Here is a 17,669-nt window from a genome sequence, read left to right on the forward strand (position 1 = left end):
TTGATGAAAAGTCTCTACATCTGGGAGAAAGATTCCATTCATTGAAATGGAATTTGCAATAGTTGGGATTTTATTAATATAATCTCTGACACTTACCCTAACCATGTCCCTAATCCAATTTAGATTTTACTGACTTTGGTTTGGCTCTGTGTCCCCACCCAAATCTCATCTTGTAGCTCCCATAACTCCCATGTGTTGTGGGAGGGACCCAGTGGGAGTTGACTGAATTATGGGCGTGGGTCTTTCCCGTGCTGTTCTCGTGATATTGAATGGGGCTCATGATATCTGATGGTTTTTAAAAATGGGAGTTGCCCTGCACAAGCTCTCTTTTTGCCTGCCACCATCCAAGTAAGACGTGACTTGCTCCTCCTTGTCTTGCACCATGATTGTGAGGCTTCCCCAGTCACAATTAAACCCCCTTCTTTTGTAAATTGGAAGTCCAATTAAACCCCCTTCTTTTGTAAATTGCCCAGTCTCTGGTATGTCTTTATCATACATACATACATACATACATGAGAATGGACTAATACACCAAGTGATTAGAAATGAGAATTGTCCAGCTTCTTTTAATAATTAAAAACAGGTCTACAATTCTAGTCTAACTTCTGAAGGAATACATGGTTAAAATAAAAAGACATTCAAGAGGGAGACAGCATTGGAGCATAAACCTGGATAATAAGTACTGACCACAACAGGGAGCTGGGGCTTAGTCCCAACCTGAGATTGTAACATTTTCAGAAGAGCTAAGGGATGAAAGAGATCTTAGAGAATTCAAGAACAAGCATCACCTTCAAAACCAGAAGATGCCGAGTCCATTTGGGAAAAGGAAAAGTCATTAACACTGGGCCATTGTTAATTTTATATTCTGAACAAACAGCAATGTAACTCATCCCTGTGTTATCAGAATCAGCCTCTAGCTCTTAGAAGTGGATTATCCATGTATTCCTCAATACTTTACTTAGATAACCCTGTAGAACAAGAAGAAAATCTTTAATTCTCCTTTTCTTCCAAATACCATTAGTGTTTATAGGGTCTTTATACCTACTCATACCTTTACAATCACATTGGCTCAGAGACTTAATTTATTTTCCCACACAAGAGACTGAGGATAAGAAAAGAATTCTGCTGCAGTGAGTATTCAAAGTATAAAGGTCAGGTTTCCAGTTCAGGAGAGCTATTATATTCAAACAATAATATGGAAAAATTCTTTAACTATTTATTTAACATGACAGGAAAACAATTCATGAAAAGAGTTCAGTGAAATTGACAACTTTAATAAACAACCTGGGAAATCTGTGTGTTTGAGAAACTTCTTTTCTCTGCTTTGTTTTTTAAAGTATATGCAGAATGCTTCAGAAATAACAGGAATAACTTCTCTTTTACCACTCTTTGAGATTTTCTGAAGTCTACAAAAGTATTTGATAAAAGGTTATCTTGCATCTGTGGCAGTAATAGGACAAATACTGAACATCAAAAGTGAGAATGTGACAAATATTTTGACACAATCGTACAATCACAGTGACATATACAATAAAGTATTAGAAATAAAGAAAAATACTCTGACAGTATGCCGAGTGCAGATACTTTCATATCAAAAGAGACAACAAAATACAATTACAGTACAGGAAAAAATAAAAATAAAAAGGAGAGGAGAGAACAGATAGGTCTTGGAACGAAATGCTGAGATTTCAAACTGAATTTAACAAAAAACAGCACTGATAGGCCTTTGGCTGCCACGATGACAATGGCATAATTGACACACTCTCAGGAAAAGAAAATAATTGGTTTCATCAAGCGGAGTAGAAAAAGTATCATCTAGCAAGCAGTGACAGAAGTCATGGCAGATGCCTAGCCATCAAGGAAGAGCAAGGGCCTGCTCTAGCTCTGTGAAGGAGCAACCCAGAGAACACCATCACCTAACACATTGTGAATCCTTTTTAAATCAGAAACTGAATATATTACTTTATTTTGGTTGGATGCATTTTGCTGGGAATTAAATATCACAGTATTCTTAATAGAAGTTCATTTCTAGAGAGCAAAAATAAGGTCTACATTTTGACTTGGCAGTTTTGTGGGAGCTAATTTATGAAGCAGTAACAAAATCATTTTTAGGGAAAAAAAGGTAGTTTTTAGCAGTTGACATACTGGAGGCAGTAATTATAGGCATTTGATTTATGAGTCTGAATGCATTTGATAATAGGAGACTACTTATACTTGAATCTGATGTAGTAAGTACAAATGTTACATTCCACTCCCCGCTATAAAAAATTGCCCATGTGCATGGTGGTGCACACCTGTAGTCCCTGCTACTCGGGAATTTAAAGCAGGAGAATCACTTGAACCTGGGAGGCGGAGGTTGCAGTGAACTGAGATTGCGCCACTGCACTCCAGCCTGGAGACAGAGAGAGACTCCACCTTAAAAAATAAATAAAAAATAAAAAAAAAAATGCCCATCTGTAATTTTTGTAGTCTATATAATCAAGAACGGTGGGATCAAGAAGGTTAACATTAAGCAAGAAGGGATATCATCAAATAAATTTAATATCATAATTGTTCTGATAATTGTATAGATCATATCAATATTTTAAAAATTATTCATTATTAGAAAATCATTGAGAATGTTTTCATGCTGAAAATGTGTGCCTTACACTCAGTCGCCTTCTTTAGTAAAATACCAAGTCTAGGTCTCCACTCTATTAGGGCTAAACTAGTTTGAACTGGAGGACTCTAAGATGGAGAAAATTACAAATACAGTGATCTAGCAAAGTGTTAATGGGATCTTAAAATAATGAAATTGAAAATATGTAAAGTCACTGGAAACCCAAGAACAAAATACTTTCATTTACAAGATAATCATAATCACTATTAGAAAGGCAGCCAAAATCAATGAGTACTATTTCTCTTCACCTCTGTTTCATTTAGATTCAAATCAATAAGTACACTGGCTCTCCCTCCTTCATAGTATGTGTATGTTGCCTTTCTGCCCATGAGTCATTGGAAAGCATCAATTCACCTTCAGAAAGAATCCTACCTTCCTTGGAGCTAATCAGAAAATTTGAAGTCGAGAAAAGATAAAACACTTCATTATTCTTCTCATGTCGCCTTTCTTTTCTACCACTCCCTCCTGCAGGGTACCAGCTTCATCTCGCCATTGTCCCATATACTTCAACTGGCACACCCCATTCCAGCCTGGATATTCACGTTCCTTAAAGTGGATTACCTACATGACAAATAGGCTTTTCTCTTGCTATTATTAAGGAGCTTGCCTAAAATTCCTTTGATATCTCATTATGTCTTAAAGTTCTTAGAGTAGGATTTGAATAGACAGATGAGGGAAATAGGCAGATAACTTCATATTTATCTACCCCTCACTTGGCAAGATAGTGTCATGATTAAGACTATGAACTCCAAAAGCAGCCTTCCTGAGTTTTGATCAGTGCTCAGCTTTTCATTATTTGTGTGAGTATCTGCATTAGTCCATTTTCTCACTGATATAAAGATACTTCCTGAGACTGGGTAATTCATAAAGAGAAGAGGTTTAATTGACTCACAGTATGGCATGGCTGGGGAGGCCTCAGGAAACTTACAATTGTGGCGGAAGGCGAAAGGGGAAGCAAGGCATATCTTACATGGTGGCAAGAAAGAAAGAGAGTGTACGGGGGAAACTGCCACTTTTAAAACCATCAGATCTCGTAAGAACTCCCTCACTATCACAAGAACCAGCAAGAGGGAAACTGTCCCCCAGGATCCAATCACCTCCCACCAGGTACCTCCCTCAACACGTGAGGATTACCACTCAAGATGAGATTTGGGTGAGGACACAGAGTCAAACCAAATCAATGTTCTTTGTTTCTTTCTCATTATTTACCAGTTCTTGGCCTGAATTTCCTCATCTGTAAAATGGAGGTGATAATAGTGTCTACTTTAATTAGATTATTGACGAATGACATGCAAAATGCCCAATGCTAATCCTGACACTAAAGAATCTTTGATAAAAATTAGTTTAACTAGAGGTTACATATGACTTCTATTGTCTTGGAGTTTGAACTGAGTTTAAAAGGTTGAGAATATTATCATGGATGCTCAATATACCATACCCTAAAATATGGTACTAGACCTTCACAGACTAAATAATGATGGAAGTGATTCTGACAGTACCTGGGATATATAAGGGAAAGTAAAGAAATTTTCAGGAAGTTAAAGTGAACTGTAGCAAAAATTTGTTCAGAGAGAATATACACAGGGCTGTGGCTGGGAGAGGGATGCTTGCCTACACTAAGACTTATGAGGAGACCTGCAGATAAACATTCAGAGAGTTTGACACATGTTCCTGGGGTTTGGAGACATCTGGTTGTATACAGGTTGTACCTGACTTATGACTGAAGGCACCTAAAAGGTAAGAGCTTGGATGAAGTTGGCATAGAAGAGCAAAGTGTCCATTAATTGATGGCAGAGCTAAGGTGCCAAATGTGAACCCCAGAGTAGGGATGGCAGTGATCTATTCTATACATTGCACCTATCCAATACAGCTGCCTGCCTAGGGTGAAGTGAGCTCAGCAGAGGAGACAGGAGGTGAATCTGAAGAGCCAGAATCTAAGGCAGAAGCCATGACAGTCAGAAAGAGGCAGCACCACCTGTGCCAGAAACATCAGGGAAAGATCCCTGGGGTTAGGACAGCTGCTGTAAAGGTGCTCCATGTAAGAAAAACCCAGCAAGTGTGCATCTACCATTCTAAAAGCTTTAGTGCCAAATTACAATTGTGCCCATTAATTATAAAATACATTTTTACTTTTTCAAATAAAAAAGATGGGCAGGTCGGTAAATATATCCTAGAAAATATCATGGCTCAGCTGTAACTCAGCTTACAGAGTCAAAATACTATAAACACTGAATCGATGTGACAAAAATTACAACATAACTGCACTGAGGGAATGGGAATGGAAAAATTCCTCTTATTGTAGCAGGAGCTGATGAATAAAGTGTGAAAAGGAAAAGACTGTATCATATTTTATAGTGGAAAATCAAAATAATCTAATTGAAAAAATCAAGATGTCAATATAAGCATGTTATTTAGAAATTTAAAAATAAAAGCCAAAACATTAGCCAAATGAAGTGAGAGTTCTAGCCTGGGTAGAGGAAGAACCACAAGTTGTGGTAGCACAGGGTGATGGGGGAAGCTGATTGGCAGTCAGTGGTGAGAGCTAAGAGACTGAAGATTTTTCTAATAAGTTTGAAAACTTGGTTGACACCTTATAGAGTATGTGTGTATAACTTTGGTAACAACAAAAATCATATAGGGGAAGAAGGAAGGGAGAAAAAAGGTAGGAAATAAGGGAAGTAGGGAGGAAGGAAAGGAAGTTCAAGAATCTAGCTATTTGTGCTGCTTCTTTGTAGCTCATTAAAAAATGATCTAAATTTTAAAATGATAAAATACTCTGAGTTACCATCAAAACCCAAAATCCGCAGGTTTAATTTTTTTGTTTTCCTGATGCTATTAAGAATTACTTATCCCCAAAATAAAAATATTTACTCAGCAAACACCATCCCTGAAAGTGAACTCTCATTGCTTGTTGCTTCTCTACCCATCTGGTGCATGTCAATTCAGGTTAATAGGACTTGTGCAACTAAAATCTCCATCAGAAATTCCACCAGCAGGTGTTACCTATGAAGAGCATGATTTCGCCTCTAATATCAATACCTTGTGGCAGAGATTCCTTCTCCCAAATGTTTCAATCTCAGAGGCCACTAAACTGAAGAACAAACGGGCATTAACTAAGGAAGACACAGCAACTCTATCCAAGCTGAAGACAAATACTAGCAAAAGTGAAAAATAAAATTGTTTGGGAGCTGCAAAAATTGCAAATAGATATTTTAAAATCTGGTGAATGAATGACAAATAATCTACTCTGATTATATAGCTACACATTCCACAGAAGAGCCAAGACTATGAAACACAGCAATTCCAATGAATGCTCTTCTCAAAGCAAGCAGTACATATACTCATTATCACTCCCAAAGTTTCTATTTTCTGTGACTTAACTTGTGAGCTGTACAGAAACAAGCCACAATCCTCAAGTTCACCTTTAGACTGGGGCTCAAATCCCATGTGTGCTGGTATAAAAATTAAGAGGGCAGCAGAGACAAAAGAGGAAACAGAGATAAATTTTTAAGAATTGTGCATTGTCTTGAGGATATTTAGATCAAGAAGGAGAAATCCACAGACTGTAACACCATTTGCTTGCAGCATAAATACCAATGTGGGTCGGTCACAGATACAGTATTCCATCTGCCAGCTGTGAGGAGGGAAAGGAAAGCAATTAGGCATATGATAAATCATGGCTTGAAGTGGCAGGTTCAAGCACCACATGATTCATGATATGTAAAGAAAAATCTAGATAATGTGTTTTTTCCTTAAAGTGAAAAATCAGTGAAAGAATTTAGGATTCTTTCAGTTTTCAATTGATTTATAGGATAAAATGGCTGGCCACTTGATTAAAGAATTATGTAACAAATTTATAGGACTGGAATTGCCTTTCCCATTAACACACATACACCATTAATAATTCTTTCACTGTCTCCTTTATATACCACCACTTGCATACTCCTCCTTGCCTGCCCTCCCATCACCCTCACAATGACAATGATGAGAAATTTTTGAATGAAATATCTAAAGGACAAGAATTTGAGAGAGAGAATGCTTTTCTTATGATTAAACACAAATGTTATTACTATGTTCCACAAAGCCCTATATTTTCTACTTTCTTCCTGCCTCCCCAGTCTCACCCCACACCATGTTCCTACTCATTCACAGTGATCCAACCATCTGACCTCTTTTTTTGTTTGTTTGTTTTTTGTTTTAGCTCCTCAAAGATTCTAATTACCAATTATTTTAGGACTGGCCCATGTGCTGTTCTTTGATGTAAAACGCTACTCCAGGTACTCATGTCTTTGACCTAGCCAACTTCCATTAACCTCTAGCCTTACATGTTGCCTTCTCCATGAACAATTTTTTAATATCTCCAAACTAAGTCTCTTTATGATGTAATCCCATAATTCCCTGTGTGTCTCCTCAGACCATTTATAAAAACTATAATTCAATTGCAATTAAAATTATAATTAAGTATATTTCTATAGCAATTATAATAAAAGAAATGTTTGCCCTTTTTGGGTATAATAATCGTCCTCCAATAAGGTAGCTATTTCCATCCAATAAGGATTTTTTAAAAAGTTTAATCCCAGTGATTGGTTCAATGTTGCATATATGGAGTATAGTCAGGGGATGAAACAACTTCAGACTTTTATAGAAGGCTGACTTCTTAACCTCCTGAAATTTGAAGGAAAACAACATTAAAAATTAAAGCTCTAGTCTAAAAGTTGATCAGAGAAAAAAATCTCTGCTGACATATTAGCTAGTGGACTTGGCAGCAATGTGTTTTGAGATTCTACTCTGTGGACAGAATACTTCTAGATATGGAATTGATCTGTATAGTTTCTGACTTCTGGACTCTGCCAATCAATTTTGGGAGGTTAATGAGCAAATATAACTAACACACAAAGCCTCCAACAGAGAAAATGCACACATGAATGTAAGCTCATTTGACTATTGTACAGTTTGGTGACAAAAAGCACAAACTCTGGCTGGGCGTGGTGGCTCACGCCTGTAATCCCAGTACTTTGGGAGGCTAAGGCAGGAGAATGGCGTGAACCTGGGAGATGGAGCTTGCAGTGAGCTGAGATTGTGCCACTGTACTCCAGCCTTGGTGACAGAGGGAGACTCCATCTCAAACACATGAATAAATAAATAAATAAATAAATAAATAAATAAAGCACAAACTAAAGCCAGAGGGCCTCCTTCAGAATCTACCTTCAAAACTTTCTAGCCAATTACTTTGAGCCTGTTAACTCTCTGTCTCATTTTTACTATCAGTAAAATGACTTAAGGAAAGCATATCCTATACAGAGTTGTATTAATTTTTTTTAGCACACATCGAAAGTGCTTGAAGAGAGCCTAGAATGAAGTAAGCTAAGAACTCTGTGTATGTGTGTGGTGGGGCGGGGGGTTCAACCTTGTAGAACTCTGTATTTAAAAATAAATAAGAAAATGCTACAGTTACGGAATTAACCACAATTTAGGAGAGTTCATCAGAGAATATAATAAGACAGGGAATTTTGAGGAAGAAAATCTGAAGGTGGATGGAGACTGTAGGGTAAAAGCACCTGACAGCAATAACTTAAGCATACCCTTAGAACAACCCTCTACAGCAAATACATCTGGATGTGTTTTGTTTTGTTTTGTTTTGTTTGAGACGGAGTCTCGCTCTGTCGCCCAGGCTGGAGTGCAGTGGCCGGATCTCAGCTCACTGCAAGCTCCGCCTCCCGGGTTTACGCCATTCTCTCGCCTCAGCCTCCTGAGTAGCTGGGACTACAGGCGCCCGCCATCCCGCCCGGCTAATTTTTTGTATTTTTTTAGTAGAGACGGGGTTTCACTGTGTTAGCCAGGATGGTCTTGATCTCCTGACCTCGTGATCCGCCCGTCTCGGCCTCCCAAAGTGCTGGGATTACAGGCTTGAGCCACCGCGCCCGGCCGAAAACCTGAGACTTTTAAGGTTCCTGCCTTGAGTGTGTTTATTGGCGCTATCCAGGTGCAGCCAAGCTGGAGAGTCATTCTTTGTCTATGAGGAATATCTGAGTCACTGGACCATCCCATGGAACATGGGCCATGCAAGGGATTGAAGCCCTGAGTTTCAGGTTAAATGAAGGTTGCCAAGTGGAGGCTGTTAGGGGAAGGGTGTTAAGTGAAAATGTTGTATAAACTGCATGATATTTGCAGATGGTTGCAGTTTTCCTGCCCAGCCCACCACTCCTGGGCCATGTGGTTATGCTGGCCACTCCTGGACAACTTCTATACATAAGGTAATTCTCCTGTTCAGCCTGCTGCCACTGGCCTCTGTCTCCTGTATGTAAACACCTAATACATACAACCCCATGTCTTGTGTACTGGCTCTGGGTCTCTTCTGCCTCTTGAATCTGGTTCTTTCCTTATTGAGGTTAACAGGGGTTCAGCACAACAGGGTTACAACTTCGTATAATGGAAAAAGAGCACATATTTTAAAGGAGAAAAGAGAAGCCTTAAACCTCAGAAGTGAACTAAGTGTGCTTGAAGAAAAAGAAGGTTTATTCTATCTGAATGTGTATCATGGAATAAAACCAGCATAAATGAGCAATAGGAGTTGAAGGCCTTGGGGGCAGGTGCTGAAGAGTTTGATTCAAGAGCTAATTAGGAGCTACAGTGGTTTCCTGTGTAGGGAGCAATCTGATTAAAATAATTTAGGGAAACAATAATTGTTGCTTTAATTAGAATGGATTAGAAAGGAAGAGAAATTGTCCACTATGATTTGATCAGCAGCAGGGCACAACAAGAAGACTATGAAAACTGAGAAGGTATATACCTAGGACGAGATGGGGTTGGAGGGGAATTAACAGAATTGTATTACAGATTCTAAATGCATACAACAGGAAGAATATAACCCAACAAAAAGGATCAGAGTGTATTGTTATGCTTGTTTGCAATGTAAATACATATATTATTAATATTTAATACATTTTATAAATAATGTTGTGATATTTTAAGAGAAGAAAAATTTCATCAGACCAGCATTAGATGATAACAGGAATGCCTCTCCCTAACTGTCCACTCCCAATTCTTTTCTTACCCAAAGTGCTAGACTAGCCCACAATAACTGATAACAAATCAGACCTATCAGATATATCTGCTACTTTGAAGACATTACCATTAGGATTTCAGCTGACTCACCAAATTCATTTTACGTAGCTTACCAAACAGCTGGCAGGCTTCAATTGATTTTGTGTCACTCGAAAACAAGAACTTAGAAGTTAAAAGAACCATATCACAAGGTTGACACCTTAATCTTACTCACCTCTGGTTTTGTGACTGACATTATTAAGAGATTAATGAGTACTTGTTCAATGATATATTTATGCCTTATGAACACTGTGTTCTCTATCAACTCTAGTTTATCATCTATACATTTGATCATTTTCAATCATCAAGTGGCCTATATTCATAAAAATAATCTATGCTTTGGATATCTTATCTATAGGATGGATAAGAATCTGATCTTCTGGTGACAAGTTATGTCTAGATACCTCTCAGGAGTAAGAGAGGAAAAGTAACTTGCATTAACTACAATATATTGAGTGCCAAGATCTACACAAGATGCTTCACATTTTATCTCATTTAATCCTTTATTGAATTCTAGAACATAAAATAACTATTCTTTTCTCAGGTAAGGAAACAGAGGCTCAGGAAGTCTGGGGAATGTAAATGTCAGAGTTAAAACATGATATCTGCTTTGTAAGCCTTGGGTGCCTTCATATCACTGTCTTTCTTGGTCTTTTCACACGGTCCAACATTCCTAATCCTCAGATCATGATTATATAGTCATACAACACCATGTCCTCTACCCAAGTACAACCAGCGGAGACAACCAGCCAGTCAACTAAGAGAACTTGATAAAAAGGGGCAGCAAAAGGCCAGTGAAGCAGAGATAGCCCGCCCTCTTCTGCTAAAGAGAAATAGAACTTGCTCTTTTCACAGACTGCATAGCATTGTTACTATTTGCTAAGCGCCTTCCCAATGCTTAGGTGATGCACACAGCAAGATGACATAGTCCATGATCCTACAGACTTACAATTTAATAGCTAAGAGAAATTGTTTATACAGTGAACCCAGGCAAGAATGACTATGGAAATTACTGTTTTGGAGAGTAGAAATGTTTTTGTAAGAGATATCTTGATGGAAAAGTAAGATTTTATTCAAATATCAATAGAGTTAAGGCCTTTCTTAATAGGTAAAGTAAACACTAGAAACAACTACCACAGAAGCACAAAAAGATGTGACATATTTGGGAATGATGAGAAAATCCAACCTAGATTTCTATAAAGACTGTACCTATAAAATGTGTTTGTGTGTGTGTGTATGTGACATAATCTGAAAATGACTAATTTCGGGACCCTGAATCCATACTATTTGAGCTTTAATCTTCTTTCATGAGTGCAGTCACTGAAAAGTTTTATACAGGAGAGAGATACAATAAGTACTATATCATTATTATCATTACTAGTATTGTTATTACCTATAGCAATAATATTAATAGATAATAACAACATATGTTAAATGCTTATGAAACTCTAGGTACTTTCCCAGGCACTTAATATTCATTTTTCATTGATTTCTTAGTCTGATCTTAAAAACTAGAAATGATTTTATTACCATTTGATAATGGTAGAAATCAAGCCTCAGAGAAATTATCATTTTCTTAAGTTTCTACTGACAGCGATGGGCTGCTCCTGGTATCAAACCTACACCTGGCTCTCCCTAGAAATATTTTCTTAACTACTACACTCTACCGTCTCTGCATTTCATATGAAAAATGAGGTGCATAAAGTGGGCAAGCTGGATCTTAGTGAGACTTGTCAGTGAGTCCAGTTATTCACCAATTGGTAACAGGCATTTTCATTTCCTTCCTTTCTTCACAAAAATTATTGCAAAAGCAATTTAAGCCTTTGCCTCTCCTTTCTGTAGGTTGATATTCATTTCCTTGGTTTTCTATATATTGCCACACTGAGAAATATACATTCCTGAGAGAAGGGAGGTAAAAAAAAAAAAAGAGAGAGATTTCTGATATTTTGCTTTCCACTAGCATCTAAGGATCTCAAAGCAATTTACCAACAACAGTGCCTCCTTTATTCCTACTTTTGTTAGTGACAGATAAGGAGCAATGTTGCTGATTAAAGAACAATGTTCATAGTAAAGGAGGTTTTTAAGCAAATTAAAATATAACTACTATATAACCCAACAATCCCTTTTCTGGGTATATATTCGCCCCAAAAAGGAAATCACTGCTTCATAAGGATATCTGTATTCCTATGTGTATTGCAGCATCATTTATGACAACCAACATTTGCAAACAAATTAAATGCCCATCGACAGATGAATGGATAAAGAAAATGTGATACACACACACACACACACACACACACACACACACATGAATATTATTCAGCCTTAAAAAAGAAGATACTGTCATTTGCTACATGGATGGAGCTGGAGGATATTACGCTATGTGAAATAAGGCAGACCCCCCCCCCCAAAAAATATTGCATATTCTCGCTTGTATGTGTATTTTAAACCACTGAAATATACAGAAATAGAGAAAAACAGTGATTATCACAGGTAGGGTAGAGGAGAGAAAATAGGGAGCTGTAGGTCAAAGAAAACAAATAAATAGGATGCACACATCTAGAGGTCTAATGTACAACATTGGGACTAAAGTTAATAAAACTATATTGTATCGGGAATTTTAAAATCTGTATTTTTAAAATTAGTAATTTTAACTACTCTTGTCATACAAACATTAACTATGTGATAGATATGTTAATCTGCTTCACTATAGTAACCATTGTACTATGTGTTTATATGTATCTCTGTATTTATATGTACTTAATGACATCATGTTGTAAACCTCAAATATACACAATATAATTTTTTTTTAAAAAAAGAACAATTTTCTTATTAACCACATTATTTTGGTGGCTGAAAGAAGACATAGACCAAGAGATGCTTTAAGGTATGGTTAAAATCAGATATATTATTGAGTTTAAGCCCCAGGGATAGCATATTGCTAGTCAGAGCTTTGACTTATTTGATAACACATAGGAAAAAAATCACTGGGTTGAAAAAGAAGAACAGTGAAATAATGTTCTGCTCAATTCCTAAAAGACATAATTTTATTTTTTCATAAGGTTTCTCTTTTGTCCACATTTTCTTTTGAAACTAGATACTTAAGAGAGTGTCAGGATGGGAATGAAGACTAATATTCTTAAAAGTACAAGGAAGAAAAGCTTCAGTTTTAACCACAGATCTGCCACTTACTGACTGTGTGATCTTGAGAAAGTCATCTACCCTTTCTCATCTTAGGACAGCACTGGTCTGAGGACACAAACATTAAAGGGAGGCCAATCATTTCAAATTATTTTTTAGTTCTAAGATTCATTTTATCAATTATATTATAAATTGCCTTTCTGGAAAAATGACTAACAATCTCCTTTTTTCCATTAATAAAAGAAATATGCAGCCCAAATGTCAGTATTCTAAAATGTGCAGGGCAAAGCAGGTAACATAAATGAATGTTTCAAGATGGATAAAATATAATAGGGAATTCATGGTCTCCGCCTTCAGACACTGAAGGCTACATTTTTTTCAAAGGAACATAATGTGATCCAAACAAAAGACATCTGCAGGCTAAAACATGTTCATGTTTTCCTATGAAAACTAATCTATTTCATTTGACCATTCAGCTGCCACTTGCACCATGCCCCCAGATTGCTGCAGCCTGTCTATTGTTTTCAGCTAAACTTCTTGAAATTATCATATATCTCTCTAAATAAAACTTAGATTCATCTTATTCCAGATTTCTTTTTAATCAGGAGTATTGCCTTTATTCATGTCCTTTCTTACTATTTCCTTCTGCTAAATTTGACCCTAGTGATCACTCTCACTTCTTTGCACCTCTCCTCTTTGAGCTTCCATGAAACCTATCACCCTTACCTGTCCTACTGTCACTTCTTCTAGCCCTCCTCTTGGGGCTTCACATCATTTCTGACCAATCCTTAAGGAATGGCCCTTCTTTTGGCTCTTGTTTTAGCCCAGCAGCCTCTCCTCTGTATGCTCTCCTTGGAGATCTCAAACACTCTTATGTGGATAACAACACCACCTACATTAAAAGCCCTGAGATTTTTCAAAACACCATATCTAAAGGTTTGCTAATTATCTATGTTGGTGTCTTACAAGCACCTCAATCCCAAAGTCCAAAACTATACTAGTTATCTTACCAATTTATCTCAGCTCCAAATCTACTCTTCTTTTCCTTGCTTTGTGATACTGGAGTGTGTCCAATAAATATTTTTCCTTTGCCAGACAGTTTGCTGTTAGGCTTTGACAACAGAGGGTAATGGAGGGACACTGTAAAGCCATCATAGGGAAAACTTCTTTTCCGGACCCCAGAGTGCTGTTTTGTTTCCCGCAGATTATATGTGAGTGGCCCAGTAGTATTGTCCTTAATGACCCTCACAGAACTATGGCCTCTACTCTCCAGCAAGCCTCTCCAACCACCCATCTGGCTGATTCTGTATACCAGATCCAGCCAGCAATCTCTGGAAACTGTCTCCAGCCACATGGAGAACCACACTTATGAACTAACTCTGGCCTGTAGTCTATGGCAAATTTCTTTGGCAACATCAGGCTATGTTTTCCTGTTTCAGCCACCTTCTCCAAAAAGGTTTGAATCACATTCTTGGGGTAAGAGAGATTTGCTAAGTTCTTAGTCTCTTTACTCACCATCCTACAATCCTAGAGGAAGCAGCTGCTTTCTGAACTTGCTACTTCTATACCACTTAAAGTACTCCATTACACTTTTAACTAATTTTGCCAATTAATTTTTCTTATACTGAATTTTCTGTCTCCAAACTATTGGTGTGATTTTCTATGACTGGACCCTGAAAGATACAAAATTGGTAGCAAAGGTAGTCCCAAGAGGCAGACACTCAAAGGTGGGACTGGGGGATGGGATTGGTCCTTCCCTTGAAATTCAATACAGCCCTGAGTTACTACTTGCCAATGCAAAAGGGTATGCTGATAATTCATGCCAAGCAGTGGCATCACAATTAGTCATGTTATTACATACTTAACTGTGATGATGTTCCGAGTGAAATAAGTGCCTTGGATGTCCACGTGACTGCTGCAGTTATCTGCAGTGAAAATGACTACAAGGACCATGTTTTGGAACAGAATATCCTGAATATATTTGAGTGCTAATAGGAAAACAAAAACCCCCAAATAAATAAAACAAAAATAATAGAGATATTTTATTGATTATATTGCCACAAAATCAAATACTAAATTTAGTTATGCACGTTACAGAATCAAACATCAGTTAAATTTACATCTTCCTCAAGTTTCACATGTGAGCATTAGGACGTTGATTTTAAAAACAACATGCCACTACAATTCTGAATGAGGACATCTTGTTGGACTCAAATAAAACAGAGCATCTCAAATCCCTGAGGCACGTTGAATCTCCCTGACCAACGGAAGTAGCTTTCACTCCTGTGTCTGAAAAGGCCAGTCTTCCTTTGCTTGAAAACTCTGTGATAACCTCACCTGGGGCCGATTCCTTGTAAGGATATTCTCCAGGTGTCAGTTACACAGCTTGGCCCAAGAGGAAAGAGATTATACTCCAAAGAATTGCAACACTGTATTGTATCTGTCAGCAAAATCCTGGGATAAGTGTTTTGTAGCTAATTCTATAGCTACTAAACCAAGGAAGGTGGAATATAACACCAGATAAAGCAAAATGCATTTATATGAGTACAGTTACTCAGTAATCTGAATTTAATGAATTGGCTTATGCACCTAGAAGTGGTTCTGATGTCCTACTTGGTTGGTGGACTGAAATTAGGACTTAATGGTGAGATATGTTTAATAAGGAGGAGCTGTTAGTGCTTCCCTGCAATGATGAGCAGGAATGAATTCAAAGTTTATGAAGATGGGAATGTTGGTGTGGATTAACCTATGATATACCTAGCCATCCACCAAGAAGACCCAGGAGATAATTTCTCCACTATTCATTGCCAAATACATTTCTAAGGGCAGCACTTTCATCCTTGAAAATCTCCATGGTTCTGCATCTTAGTCAGCCACATATAACAATGGGAAATATAGTAATTGAGATAGGCTCCTGATTTCAAAGAGAATAATGGGATTCCTAGAGAAGCAGAGACAAAGTGACATCACTTAATTGCCAAAGACAAAATAAACACATTTGTCACACAGGGCAGCAGAGTTCTGACCTTCAGGGATCTCTGAGAGTGACTAATTGATTACAATGTCCCTAAGAATGAAACAGATGGGAAAACTGCAAGGACATTATTTAAATGTACCAGAAAAGAAAAATTGAAGTCTGATGGCCAAATCCTGACTTGAGTCACCATAATACTTGGTCATGACTTCTAAGTCACTTTCCATATCTAAGGCAGTTTAAGATACAGAATCTCTTAAAGAGCAGTCTGGGTCTCCTTGTGGAAGAGCCCTGTGGTAATGCCACTAGTATATCTAACAATTATTTCTCCAACCTTTTTCCAAAAGGTACTGCAGCCAGTTACTAGAATAAGAGTATACAAGGGAAAAGTAAATACTTTCTGGGCATTACTAGACATTGACAAAGTATCAGTAATTCTTAGGGTCCCAAAATGCCACTGTGACTTACCAGTTAAAGTAGGGGTAGGGGTTTATGGTAGTCAGGTGACCGGTGGAGTCTGCCCAAATGTGAATGACAGTGGATCCAGTACGTACATAGATCCACCCTGTGTTTCTCAACAGGGCCTGATGGCATAGTTAAAAAGGCGTATTTGGAAACTGGTAGAATATATGAATTGGCTTTTTAACCCAAATGGTAATGTCCATAGTAAGAAGAACCAAATGGAGGATCCTGGAACTTGCATAACAACTGAAATAATATGTCAAAAGCGGTATTACATTTTGGGGGGAATTTCAGAGATTTCTGCCAACTTCATATATTTGCAAAATGCAAGGGTGTTGATACCTATCATAATCTCACTTAATCACATGATTGGCCTGTGAAAAAGTTAGATAGATATGGGAAGTGACTGGATTATCACAAACTTAATTAGATAGCAAATCTAATTGCAGCTCTTGTTCTAGATGTAACATCTTTACTTGAGCAAATCAACATGGCCCCTGGCACTTGGTATGCAGCTGTTGACCTAGCTAATGCTTTTTCTCCCTATCAATGTGGAAGAACCACCAAAGACAGTGCTATTTTACCTGGAAGGGCCAGTAATATACCTTCATAGTCTAATCTCACAACTAGGACAATTCTCACCTTCTGCCTAGTACAGTTCATAGAGATGCTGACCATCTCAACATTCTGAAAAATGTCACAGTGGTCCACTATATTGATGATTGAATCTGATAAACAGAAAATAGCAAGTACTTCAGATGCCTTAGTAAAATATGCAAGCCAGAGAATGAGGAGTTCCCCAGACAGAAAATATAGGAAGAAATCCAAGTGGGTGGATGCAGCAATAGAGACCCACTCAAACGTGACTGTGAATGACAGCAGTAAAGTATTCCATATGGGCCTAAGTTCGAACGGTATATTTGGTTGTCTACATTTCCTGGACTGAGAGAAGGCTGGATCATGGACAATTACTGATGGTTTTGCTGGAGGGTCACAGACAGAATGAATATGGTTGGGCCATTGGTAACATGAGTGTCTGGGACAGACACGTGGATGGGCCTCTCACAATGGGCACATAGCTATGAAGATATCTCTGTTCCATGTGAATGTTCACCAAAGTGAACATTTTACTATGTTCACTTTAATACATTGTATGTTCACCAAAGTGAACATTTCAGCATGTTCAATTCAATACATTGTCAATATTCCAGTGGACAAAATTACACATATGCCAGTTACTTCTTTTCCCCCAACCAATTCATTACAAGAACAATGGACCCATGTAAAAGGGTCCCTGGTGGCAGGGATAAAGACTGTCCCATGGTTCAA

General features: G+C 37.7%; 1 long non-coding RNA gene across 1 annotated transcript in view; it reads right to left on the reverse strand.

The window, feature by feature from the left end:
- Positions 1-1,191: 1,191 nt before the first annotated feature.
- Positions 1,192-17,669, reverse strand: part of LOC108535729 (uncharacterized) — a 165,814-nt gene continuing 149,336 nt past the window's right edge. Inside the window, exon 4 of the long non-coding RNA XR_001887312.1 lies at positions 1,192-2,415. This is a non-coding gene — a long non-coding RNA (uncharacterized LOC108535729). The remainder of the gene's footprint in view (positions 2,416-17,669) is intronic.

The sequence above is a fragment of the Rhinopithecus bieti genome, unplaced genomic scaffold, assembly GCF_001698545.2.
Source record: "Rhinopithecus bieti isolate Rb0 unplaced genomic scaffold, ASM169854v2 scaffold_12653, whole genome shotgun sequence".
Taxonomy (NCBI): domain Eukaryota; kingdom Metazoa; phylum Chordata; class Mammalia; order Primates; family Cercopithecidae; genus Rhinopithecus; species Rhinopithecus bieti.